At 42.7% G+C, this 11,671-nt stretch overlaps 1 long non-coding RNA gene across 1 annotated transcript; it reads right to left on the bottom strand.

Annotated features, from left to right (window-relative positions):
* Positions 1-4,041: 4,041 nt before the first annotated feature.
* On the bottom strand, positions 4,042-10,049 carry LOC111934663 (uncharacterized). The gene is made up of 2 exons (XR_015275359.1): positions 5,328-10,049; positions 4,042-4,397 (listed from the first exon to the last, which is right to left on the bottom strand). It is a non-coding gene; the product is annotated as an uncharacterized LOC111934663 (long non-coding RNA).
* Positions 10,050-11,671: the final 1,622 nt, after the last annotated feature.

Raw genomic sequence — 11,671 nt, 5'->3', positions numbered from 1 at the left:
ACAAAATTTTTCATTGGTGTTCACAAGTCTTATTGAGAGAACAAAGACATCTTCCCACCATGAAGATGCAAAAATATTTCCATGGCCAATGCTGACTATTTCAACAAAACTGGACAAATATCCTAAAAAAGCCCCCTCCTTTCTCTATAGTGTCATATTACAGACTAAAATCACCACTTTTTCTGACACAACATATTGAAACCCCTGTTTAGACGTTTCTTTTGGTGTCATTTGATTTCTCAGGGGGCAGTGGGGGTTAAAAAGGCTGTGGAGAAGCTTGTAGTACTTGTGACATGAAACTATGATGGCTTGCTAAAGAGATTTAGCTGCAAGAATTGGAAAGAATATATTGGAATTGAAAGAGGTTGAGACAATAAGCATGAGAAATTAGATATGGTCTGTAAGGGGAGTTGTAGCAAGGGCAATAATTTGTAGCAAGAAAAATAATTCTTCTTACTTAATTGAGGAAAAATTAAGAATTTTGCTTCTCTTATGGTGCATTCAAATTGAAAGGTGGACATCCACAAGGAAATATTACATAGCTGACTCCTTTCCTGGAGGAAGAGGAGGCAAGCCAGAAGAAAACAAGGAGATGTACAAGTTCTCATATATTCTGCAGGAGATCTGACAGATCTACACAGAGCTGAATGTGAAAGAGTTTGGAAGAACATTTGCATTTGTTTTAGTGCCTCCAGGACATGACCAAGGAAAGATTTCCACAGCATGGTTTAGGGGAGTTCCCTTCTTTGTTAGCCTTTTTTTCATTCCACTAGGTCACTCTTTTTTCTATCTCTTCATATGTCCTGCAGCTTTCAGTGTACCCAAATAAACCCATTTCTTAATCAGACCTCTTCTATTTTGGTTTGCCTTTTTTTTGATCTTCTATTTTAAGAGCAAGCCCAGTGGTTATTGCCCAGTTATTTGATCTGTCTTAAGTCCTATGGGCCCTATTTTCATCTGTAAAAACAAGCATTAAGGGCTGCCTAGGCAGATGACACTTAAAGGTTAAGAAGGTTGGACACTGTTTAGAGGACAGACTGTCATTCCATTATTCTCAAACCCAGGCCAAGGTTTTGCAATGCAAATGTAACAGTTTTCTGTATATTTGGTTTATTCTGTTTCATGTTTTGGCCATTCCACACTCTCCAGAGCACTATTAAGATTAGTAGAGTGGTGTGCAGTGGTTTAAAGAATATGAAAAGAGATATTGTCTAGTGTATAAGTGAGCTCCTGCAGTTTGGATCCTTAAGTCACTTTAACCTTGAGAACTTTATACTGATGCCAGATAGGTATTTTGGATAAACATATTTCTTGGAAGCTCATAATATATTCAATACTCAAAATCTACTTCCTAGGTAATTTGACTGATTAACTATCCAGACACGTGTGTTTGTGCACGTGTGTTTCAAAACAAGGTACTAACTTAAAATCAGGGAGCCAGACAGATGCTTTTTGGTTGATTTGAGTATGTTGATCATAAAGTTTTTATACACATAAATCTGTTGCTGTGGATTGATGTCCAGTCCTGTTTATTCTGCCAGTTAAACAAAAGGCAATAGTAAATGTAGTATATTGCAGCAAGCTGCAGACAACAAACCCTGTACCAGTCCTATCAGACAGACCCCCAGTGCATCTAGCCCTCCCAAAATGTTGCTAATACAGTTGATGAAATACCTCAACATTCTCATCTGTCAGCTCAAACACAGGGTGACAGAACCAAGGTCTGGTGCCAGTGGAATACGTGACCTCCTCATCAGAGACTCTTGTTCCACAGGCAAACACCCATCTCCTTATAACAATACTTTGAAATCTGTGTAGTACATTATGTTTTAGCATCCCCTGACAAAATATTTACTGTTCCATTTGAGCACTGTTGTGTTGATCAACACAATTTTAATTATTTGCCAGACTATTTCTCTGGATCAAGCTTTTCACTGAACCAGATTCACCTCTTGCTGATTTATTCATGCCCTGTCAAAAACAAAAGTTTCAATCCCTTAATTTAATTAAAACGTTCTTGACTGAGATCATTACATCTTGGAGAGGTGTTTAATTCAAAACTTGCTGTATCCACAATGGTAGTGATTGAGAACAGAAAATCAACTTATGTCACAGTAGTTTGTTAGAATATTTGTTTACTCTTCAGCTGAAGCATGCTAATTACAATAAGAGGTCTTCACAAGCAATCCAGTTAGCAAATATGATTGGTTAATAGATAAGGAATGATTTGTGATTAAAAACATACAAAAACAGCATCTGCAGAAGAAGGTTATTAGACCTGGGGCCACCCTGTAAAGCACCAAACCCCAGGGATACTGGGGCTGCTGTGTGGATGTGGAATCAGATGTATTTTTATCACATGTACAAATGGAAATTCTTATGTGCATTTGTCTTACTGGAATTGCAGTGTCAGTTGTGGCTGCTGATACAAACAGTGGCCACATCTGAACCATTTAAATGTAACATTTTGTCTCCTTAAAGAGGAGAGCCTCACAAAATCAGGAAATTTGGGAAGGGATCATAAAACTATTTTACCAAGCTGCATTCTAGAAACAGCTTGAGCTCTTTAGAGCATTTTGATTACAAAGGAAGGCTGACTATAAGCTCAAAAAAACTTGGCCATGACTGAAAATCAGGAATGACTCATCTCTATTGAACTTAGTAAGAATTTGGGTTCCAGAGTAAGGATTTTCACAGGAACAAAAGTCCTTGTTGTTGGCTGCTCTTAGAGACTCTTACATGCTGAGTACACAGAGCTTGGTGAAAAGCTAAACAAATAGGGTATCAAAAGCAGGTGGTAGCTCATTTTTGGCTGATTTGTGCAGATATGGGAAATCTATCTGCTAATTAATAAGCAGAGAAAGTCCATTAAGTGTTATGTTCTATTATTGTTAACTCAGAATATATTGCTTTTCTTGACACAAGCCTATTTTAAGATTGGGGATTTTGAAATGAGAAAGGATTTTGCTTTCTTTTTCCATAGTCACTGGGGACCTGTGATTGTATGTTTTAATTAAAAAAAAAAAATAAAATAAGCATTGCTTTTAGCAGGTCTTCTGTACACAAGCAGCTCTTGAGTAAATACATTACACCACAATAGGAAAATGAAGCTCATTATAACTTGTCTTGTTTTGCATTTGCATCCTCTCTGTGTGCAATTCTGGTACTCCCAAGATAAGAAGGACACAGAACTGCTGAGCAAGTCCAGAGGAGGCCGTGAAATTGTAAAGTTGGAACACCTGCCCTACCAAAACAGGCTGAGAAGGTTGGGGCTGTTCAGCCTGGAGAAGAGAAGGTTCTCCTTCTCTGTGTGGACCTCACAGTATCTGAAGGAGCTACAGGGAAGCCGCAGAGAGATTCTTCACCAGGAACTGTAGTGACAGGACAAGGAGTAATGGGTGAAAGTTGACAGAAATTAAATTTCGATATCAGGAAGACATTATTTACTGTGAGGATGGTGAGGAGCTGGAACACTTTGCCCAGAGAAGTTATGGATGCCCCATCCATGGCACAGGGATGGGGCTGAACGGGGCCCTCCCTGACCCCTGGTCTAGTGGAAGGTGTCCCTGTCCATTGCAGGGGGCGGAATGAGATGATCTTTTTTCCAACCTACACCGTCCTGTGATTCTATGATTCCAGGCCTTTCTCAAATGCATGCAACCATTTTTGAATCTGTCATTTAAATTCCAAATCTTCGTTCCCCTCACCCTGCTCAATCTGCATTCCCAGTAGCTGATTTCCTCTCTTTTTCCCAGTGACTCCTATCATACTTGGATCTGTTACTCTCTTTTCTCCAGCTCAGCCTACTTGAGTATCTACTCCCAACTTCTTTCATTTCCTCAATATTCACCCAGCCCCACAAACGTGGTGCCTCAGCAGTAACCCCAGGATCTCCTAGCAGTGGGCATAGCTTTGTCCTGGCAGGTCTCCAGCAAGAGCTGACCCCAGAAAACACCTCAGTCAGGGGAGGCTAAGCCTAGGCATTCTCAGCAGCCTGTGAAGCATAAACCCGAGTCAGAATTCACACGCCTCTGCCCTTAGTTTACATTGTAAATGTGAATTGAAGCATTTTATTGTGATTAGCTAGAAGGGGTACAGATTGTAGTTGTTTTATAGAAGTAAAACTATGAAATCTATAAATGTAAAACTATTATGGTGGCCATAATATATTCAGAGCACTAAATTAAATTATGTCATAATATATAGGCCATTTATAAAAGATATAACTTCTAATGGAATTTTTTTTAATGAGGAGTTCCAGATTGAACATCTTGGCAGCTGAACTTTTCTCCTTAGTCACAGAGGTGCAGACTGTGACAGGATGATCCCAGCTGGTGTTCCAACCTGGTGTCAGCAGGAGTGGCAAGGCAGGAGACTCCTTCACATCTTTTCATGACCTGGAAGAAGAGAAGGATGATGTGGGGCACAGCACCAGCATCCTGACTGACCCCACAGAGTAAATGTGTTCCCACACCCTGAGGCAGCCCAGCTGAGCTGATGTGAGCTATTGCAGCTCCCATCAGAGGAGCCAGGAGGCTGCCTTGGGGCACCCACCCCTTTCTGTCAGAAGAGGACCTGCAGAAATCATTCCAAGCACCACAGGACACCCTCAGCCCTCTGTTCCTGCTCATGTGTTCATCACTCAGAAAGGTACTGGGAGCTTGATGCTTCCCTGTTGGAATTCACCAGTGACTGCTGCTTTCCTCAACTCCAAAATAAAGCCTTTGCTTTTCATTCTCTTAACTCAGAGGTCTCTAAGAAGTGGTCCAGAGGGCATCAGCACATGGAACACACAAGTGACACAAATCTTTGTCAAATACTGACACAGTCTAGCTAGGGATCTTGAGCAGAGCCAGGATCTTGTAATCCTTTCCTGGGTGGATAATTTACTCTCAGAATAGTCTTGATAGCTCCCTCAGGACTTCTCTGAATATGGATTAGCAGGAGGTTTCTTGCAAGGCTAAGCTCCTCACAGTGAAGGAATGGACTCCTTTCACTGATGTTAGCTGGTTATTTGTAAAGAAAGATGGATAAATGCAAAAAGCAGTGAATTGCTGAGCACAGGAATGCTAAAGGCACTGATTCCCAGTGTAAAGGAGCAACATCCTTACTAGAGCTACTCAAAGATTTTCAGCTGAAATTGTTTTCTCTGGAAAATTATATTCTTTTTAATATCAGTGTTCTCAACACACTTGCCACTACCTCTGCAGTCCTCTGCTGCCACTTAGCAGCAATCCACTTAGGAATGGAAAAGTTAGATTTACTTTTCCATAAAAATGTTTTCCCAACAAAGGAAAAAAAATGTAATTTTTTTCTTTGTGGATTACCTTGACTTAATTTTTTTCAGATCACATTTTGTGGTGCTTTCCTTTGGCAGTCACTTCCTGATTGGATGAGAGACCTGTACACAACTCATAATTTGTCCAAGCAGAAGCCTGTACAGTAAATGTAATGCAGAAAAAACATGGTGCTCTTGGAAGCTCTAAAGCAATGTACTTAGCAAGAGTGAACTAAAACCTACTAAATCTCAATTTCACCCCCAAATCACATGATTCTGAGTATCAATAACACATCTCATATTCAAAAGCAGCTCGGGCAGCAGATTAAGGGCAGTGATTCTGTCCCTCTACCTCACCCCACCTGCAGAGCTGCCCCAGCCTGGGCCCAGCACAGCAAGGAGCTGGAGCTGCTGCAGAGCCCAGAGGAGGCTCCAGGATGAGCAGAGGGATGGAGCAGCTCTGCTGGCAGGAAAGGCTGGAAGAGCTGGGATTGTTCAGCCTGGAAAAGCTTTGGGGTGACCACAATGTGGCCTTTCAGTGCCTGAAGAAAACCTAAAGGTGGAGAGGGACTATTGACTATTGACGGGGAAATGGCTTGACACTGGCAGGGAGGAGGTTTAGATTGGATACTGGAAATAATTCTTTACTGTGAGGGTGGGGAGGCCCTGGTACAGGTTCCCAGAGAAGCTGTGGCTGCTCCATCCCTGGAAGTTTCCAAGACCAGGCCAGATGGATAACAGAGCAACCTGGTGTGGTGGAAGGTATCCTTGTCCCATGGCAAAGGGGCTGGGACTGGATCTCTAAGATCTCTAAGATCCTCTCCAACCTATGACTTCCTGCCCCTGCCTGAGCTATCCCATTCTTTTGAAACCAAGTTCCTAAGTGCAAGAAGTATCTGTGATGCATGTGTGCAGTACTAACCTGATGGGACCCTTAAATCCCCTGCAGCCTCTAGATTCTGCTACAACACAAATTAATAATGATAAGGAGGATCTCTGCACCATGGGAGCATAATGCACATAAACCACTTCATATTTAAATATTGTTTTGGATTCCCTTTTTCACAGTCATACACCAAAACTCTCAGAGAGGCTTCCAGCTGTTCCTACTAGGGCAAATTCATGGTTATTTTGCAAATGTTTGTTAGAATTTTAAGCTGTAAGGGAGCATCTCTGAAGATTCACCTTCCAAAAGTACACAAATGATTCATGCAAATGGTGCTGCACTCCATGGATGCAGATATTCCTAGCACCAGTGACTTTTAAATGGTACTCTCAAGAAGTGGCTATTGAATAGTATTCACTATTTCCCAACTTTTGCATTTAGTCAAAAAGTCTGGTCTCATCAGAGAATCATTAAAACCTTGACTGAAATAACAGATCATTTGGCATAGAACAAATCTAAACAAGCCCTTTTGGTGGCAATCTATGCAGAAGGAAGCAGAGGAAGGATATCCAACACTAAAGGGAAAATATGCCATTTTTATCAGGTGAGTTTCACTGCTGCTGACAGAGAAACCTGCCTGTTAACAAGTATGAGAATGAATATGTGGGGACATGGCCAGTGCAGAGTAGATGAGGCTGAGATAAGCAGAAAATATTTTGCTGTTCCTCCACCCCAGTTACAATACAACCATTGTATGACATGTGGCACTGAGAATCAGGATAGTCCATTACTGTAAATACTAAAGGCAATTTGATCAATGGGGTACAACAGACCCACTGCTCCAGGAACTCTGTTTACAGCATCCAAGATGACGCTGCAGATGGATGTTTTATTTGCTGGAAAGTTTCCTTTTACCCTTCAAGTGCTGCACTTGGGGGTTTACTAAAGGATTTGCCAAAATTATCTTTATCTAAACAGTGGCAGTAAACTTTACCACTGGCCCCTTACCCTGAAAGACTTTGCTTTTCACTGGTCAGTGCTATCCAAGCTGCCTGTTTCCCTCCACCCTCCTCCCTTTGTCTGGTCTGCAACATATTTGTGACTAAACAAATAAACAGCATCAGCTCAGTAGATGGATCTCTAGACTCAAACTCTGGAGTAAATTCCATAATCAACCAGGCTGAATGATGCTTTCAGCAGGCCAGGGCTGATACTCTCTATAATTCACATTCCCTGGGTACGCTGTTCCATAATAAAGCTTGAATGTCAGGCGTGTCAGCCAAGAGCTAACATACCTGTTTGAACTAGTCCTGTGCCAATGGAAACATCTCACAAACTGAAAACATTTAGCTCACTGTATAATTGTAAATGGATTCTTTTTAACCAAATGAAGAATAATCACTTATATATAAGCACACAAATATGCTAAAGGTTAATATATAATAAAGCCCTAAACCACTCCTAGTTGGCATGTTCAGAATAATGTCACTGTAAATAAATGCACTGAAGAGGTTTTAGAGTCCAAGACATTTTTGCCCATCAGTAGTACTAGTTTAACAGGACAAACTTTCATTATATTCTGACACTTGGTACATACAGTACGTTGTTTATGCACTAAATGTCAGAATATAAAGATGGTTTAGCCCTTTTATTTATGTATTTAAGAGTTATTAATTTAAGAGTGACCTTATTTAATCAAAACTGCTGTTTAATAAAAATCATGTTCACAGATTTCAAAATAGAGCTTTTGGTTCTGAAGAGACATTAGTTGTTTAACACTCAGATATGTGCTTAGCCTTCCTAAGAATCCTTTTTTTCCCCTCTAAGCTTGCAACTCCAGCATGCACAGTGGTTTAATCGTATATTGTTCTCTGAGTACTAACCCTTTACAAATCATATGACATAAAAAGAAAAATAAGTAACATTGTAAAGACAGTAATGAGAACTGTTGAGCTAAAGTGCCTCTTAAAGAAATCCTAATAAATTCCAGAATTTCTAGTCTTCTGGCAAGCTTTCCATTTAGAATAAAATCAATGATCAATGGTTGCAAACAGTCAGCATCAGGCTTGCATGCCTCCAGAGCAGAAAAAACTCATAGACGAAAGATGACATTTAAAGGAAAAAAGCTGACATTGACTCCATCACTGTCATTGCTTCTGCCATAAAGCAGCTTCAAATATTAAAACATTTTTCATCTGTGCTGCATTATTGGCACCAGAAATTGTTTTCTCTCTGTCTGATACTCACTTGAACTGCAGCAGAGCTCCCCAGAGACTCCAGATTGTTACCAAGGCCTCATAACATATTGGCAGTTGATGTGGTGGTGTTCATGTACACTTGCCACTCACAAAGGAGCCTCCCCCTCCCTCCACACTCACAGGAAAAAGAAAATGCTCCGACAGGAATTTCAGTCAAGTTCAATGAGTTCACTGACTCGGATGTGGGAGCTGGTGTGCATCATTCTGAGTGGCCTCCTTGAACTCACTGTGGGTTTGCCTGTGGGGCTGGGGTGGGAGCCTGTGTTGTCCATGCTTCTGATTTTGTGCCAGGGTTTTAAAAAGCTGACCATCTGAATTCTGTTTTTCAGATTCTGTTTTCAAAATCTCTGCCCTCCCTTAGCATAAATGACTCTCAATTCATCTCGCATTCTGTGCTCAAGCTGTTCCCAGGTAAGTGTTTCACAACTCAATGGGAAAAGAAGAGCTTTTGTTGATCAGAGCATTTACAATCTGTCACTGGGAGGGGTGGCAGATTTAGAAGCACCATGTAAAGTCTTTGCTTGCTCTAGGATAATCTTGGCATAACTTTAAATGCTAACATGACAGTACTACACAGGTCAGTGAGAACTGGTAGGCAAATAAACCCTAACTAATGCACCAGCTCATCAACAGAAATTAGGCACCTAAACCTCTACTAGTCTTTAAAACACTGCTGAAATGGATGAACAGGCTGTATTTCACATCACTAACAAAGCCCCACACACCCAGTATGTTTTCAAGCACTGGTACACACTCAGTTTATGAAAGATGACACAATTAAATGTAGCTTCACATCATCAGAAATGATTCACGCATCCTCCTACTAGGATGAGGACTGAGCCTTTCATGAACAGAGGCTTCTGTCAGAAGCACTTGCCCAAGATCTAATGTTCAGAGGATGTGAGGCAGCAGGACAGGTGAGGCAGCTCTGCCTCCAGTCCCTTTTGTGCATTACGACCATCACAGAGGCTGGAGCCTGAGTCACCTTTGACTTGCTATCAAGTGAAACAACAAAGCAGAGCAAAGACAGGCTGTAAATTATTTTCTGTTATTTTCTACTGTCTTTACCCTCCTTGTCAGTGAATACACCCACTTGGACATTCCAGGTGTAAAACAGAATGAATGTTGCAATTTGCAACTCTGTCCAGCAATTTCTTTAAGACCAAGGTCTCTGCCCTGTGACATATAAGCAGCATTGTCCACCAGACCCTTTGAGACTATTTCAGTTATGGGAAAGCCAAAAATTAAGGCTCAGGCTGACAGGAAGCAAAGATTTGCTCACTGTTCACAACTTCACCACCTTCATCCACCTTTTGACCAACAGAGCCAAGGGACTGCTACTCAAAACATTTCCAGCAGCTGGGGCATGACAGCACACAGAAGCTGACTGTGGTCTCTGAGCCTGCAGCACACCTCAGCTCTTACAAGCCATAAACCACTAATGTCAGCATCCCTTACACTAGCAGGCTGGGGACTGGCCTGTAATAATGCTCCTTGTGTCACACTGCTCCTTGTGTCACACTGCTCCTTGTGTCACACTCACTGCTCCTCGTGTCACACTGCTCTTTGTGTCACACTGCTCCTTGTGTCACACTCACTGCTCCTTGTGTCACACTGCTCCTCGTGTCACACTGCTCCTCATGTCACACTGCTCCTCGTGTCACACTGCTCCTTGTGTCACACTGCTCCTCGTGTCACATTCACTGCTCCTCGTGTCACACTGCTCCTTGTGTCACACTGCTCCTCGTGTCACACTCACTGCTCCATGTGTCACACTGCTCCTTGTGTCACACTGCTCCTCATGTCACACTCACTGCTCCATGTGTCACACTGCTCCTCGTGTCACACTGCTCCTTGTGTCACACTGCTCCTCGTGTCACACTCACTGCTCCTCGTGTCACACTGCTCCTTGTGTCACACTGCTCCTCGTGTCACACTGCTCCTCGTGTCACACTGCTCCTCGTGTCACACTGCTCCTCGTGTCACATTCACTGCTCCTTGTGTCACACTGCTCCTTGTGTCACACTGCTCCTCATGTCACACTCACTGCTCCATGTGTCACACTGCTCCTTGTGTCACACTGCTCCTCGTGTCACACTGCTCCTCGTGTCACACTGCTCCTCGTGTCACACTGCTCCTCGTGTCACACTGCTCCTTGTGTCACACTGCTCCTTATGTCACACTGCTCCTCGTGTCACACTGCTCCTTGTGTCACATTCACTGCTCCTAGTGCCACGCTGCTCCTTGTGCCATATTCCTCCCAGTGCCACACTGGTGCCAGTGTCACAAACTAACACAGCAGCAGAGCAAAATTGGCCCCTAAGGGATTGTCCTGCTGCTGGGATGGCCGTGCTGCTGCATCCTGGCTGCAAAGACAGACTGAGCTTCCACTACCATTATCTCACTCTGGTGCTGTCTCGCCCCATGAGACAGACCTTCAAAAACCAAGGGACTTAGAAGAGTTAAAACACTTGTAACCTGCTCTCTTCCAGAAGAGAAACTCTGGAAAATCCATGCTCACCTTGTCCCTGGGGCAAAGCAGCTCACACATGACAAGCTCCTTGTCCCCCTCCTGCCTGGCCCCCACAGAACCAGACACCACAGCCCTGCACCCTCTCACATACTGCACCTCATTGTGCAGCCCATTTTGTGAACAGTGAAGCCACAAAGAGGAAATGTTGCCAGTGGTGGGTGCTGCTCAGGGTGTCAGAGAACCTCCTAGCTCTGGATAACCATGTCTGCAGGTACCAGTGCCCAAACCTGCAATAGGATGGTCTGTTTTACCAAGCTGAGCAAGGTCTGACAATGAATCCATGACTTGACAGGGCCAGGTCTTTGTCTGTCATCTGCCCCAAACACAGACAGTTACCTATTTTTCTCTGGAGATGCTGGAGACCAGCTGCACAGAAGCCATGGACAAAGGAAAATGCAGTACAGAACTGAGCAGTATTGCTTAACTCCTACTGTAGGAGAGGCAAAGCAGAGATGGAAAAAGTTATATTGGAGAATAGGATGGTGTGAGGGACAGGAATTAAGGTGAGAGGAGGATTCCTTTTATTGCCAAAAGGTTGGTTTGTCTGAAAGGAAGGCATCCAGCATCACTTCCTTTGAGATTTGTTGGTTTTTTTCACAATGTCACTAAGACACAGTTTCCTGGAGACTGACAGCATTAAAAAAATTATAGGGCTCCAGTCTATGAAAAGGAAGTAATCATTTGCCACAGACCTTTTACTGGATATTATCTCATGA

The sequence above is a fragment of the Cyanistes caeruleus genome, chromosome 12, assembly GCF_971803275.1.
Source record: "Cyanistes caeruleus chromosome 12, bCyaCae1.hap1.1, whole genome shotgun sequence".
Lineage (NCBI taxonomy): Eukaryota > Metazoa > Chordata > Aves > Passeriformes > Paridae > Cyanistes > Cyanistes caeruleus.
The sequence above is the reverse complement of the archived record's forward strand: the minus strand, read 5'-3'. Positions and strand labels throughout refer to the sequence as shown.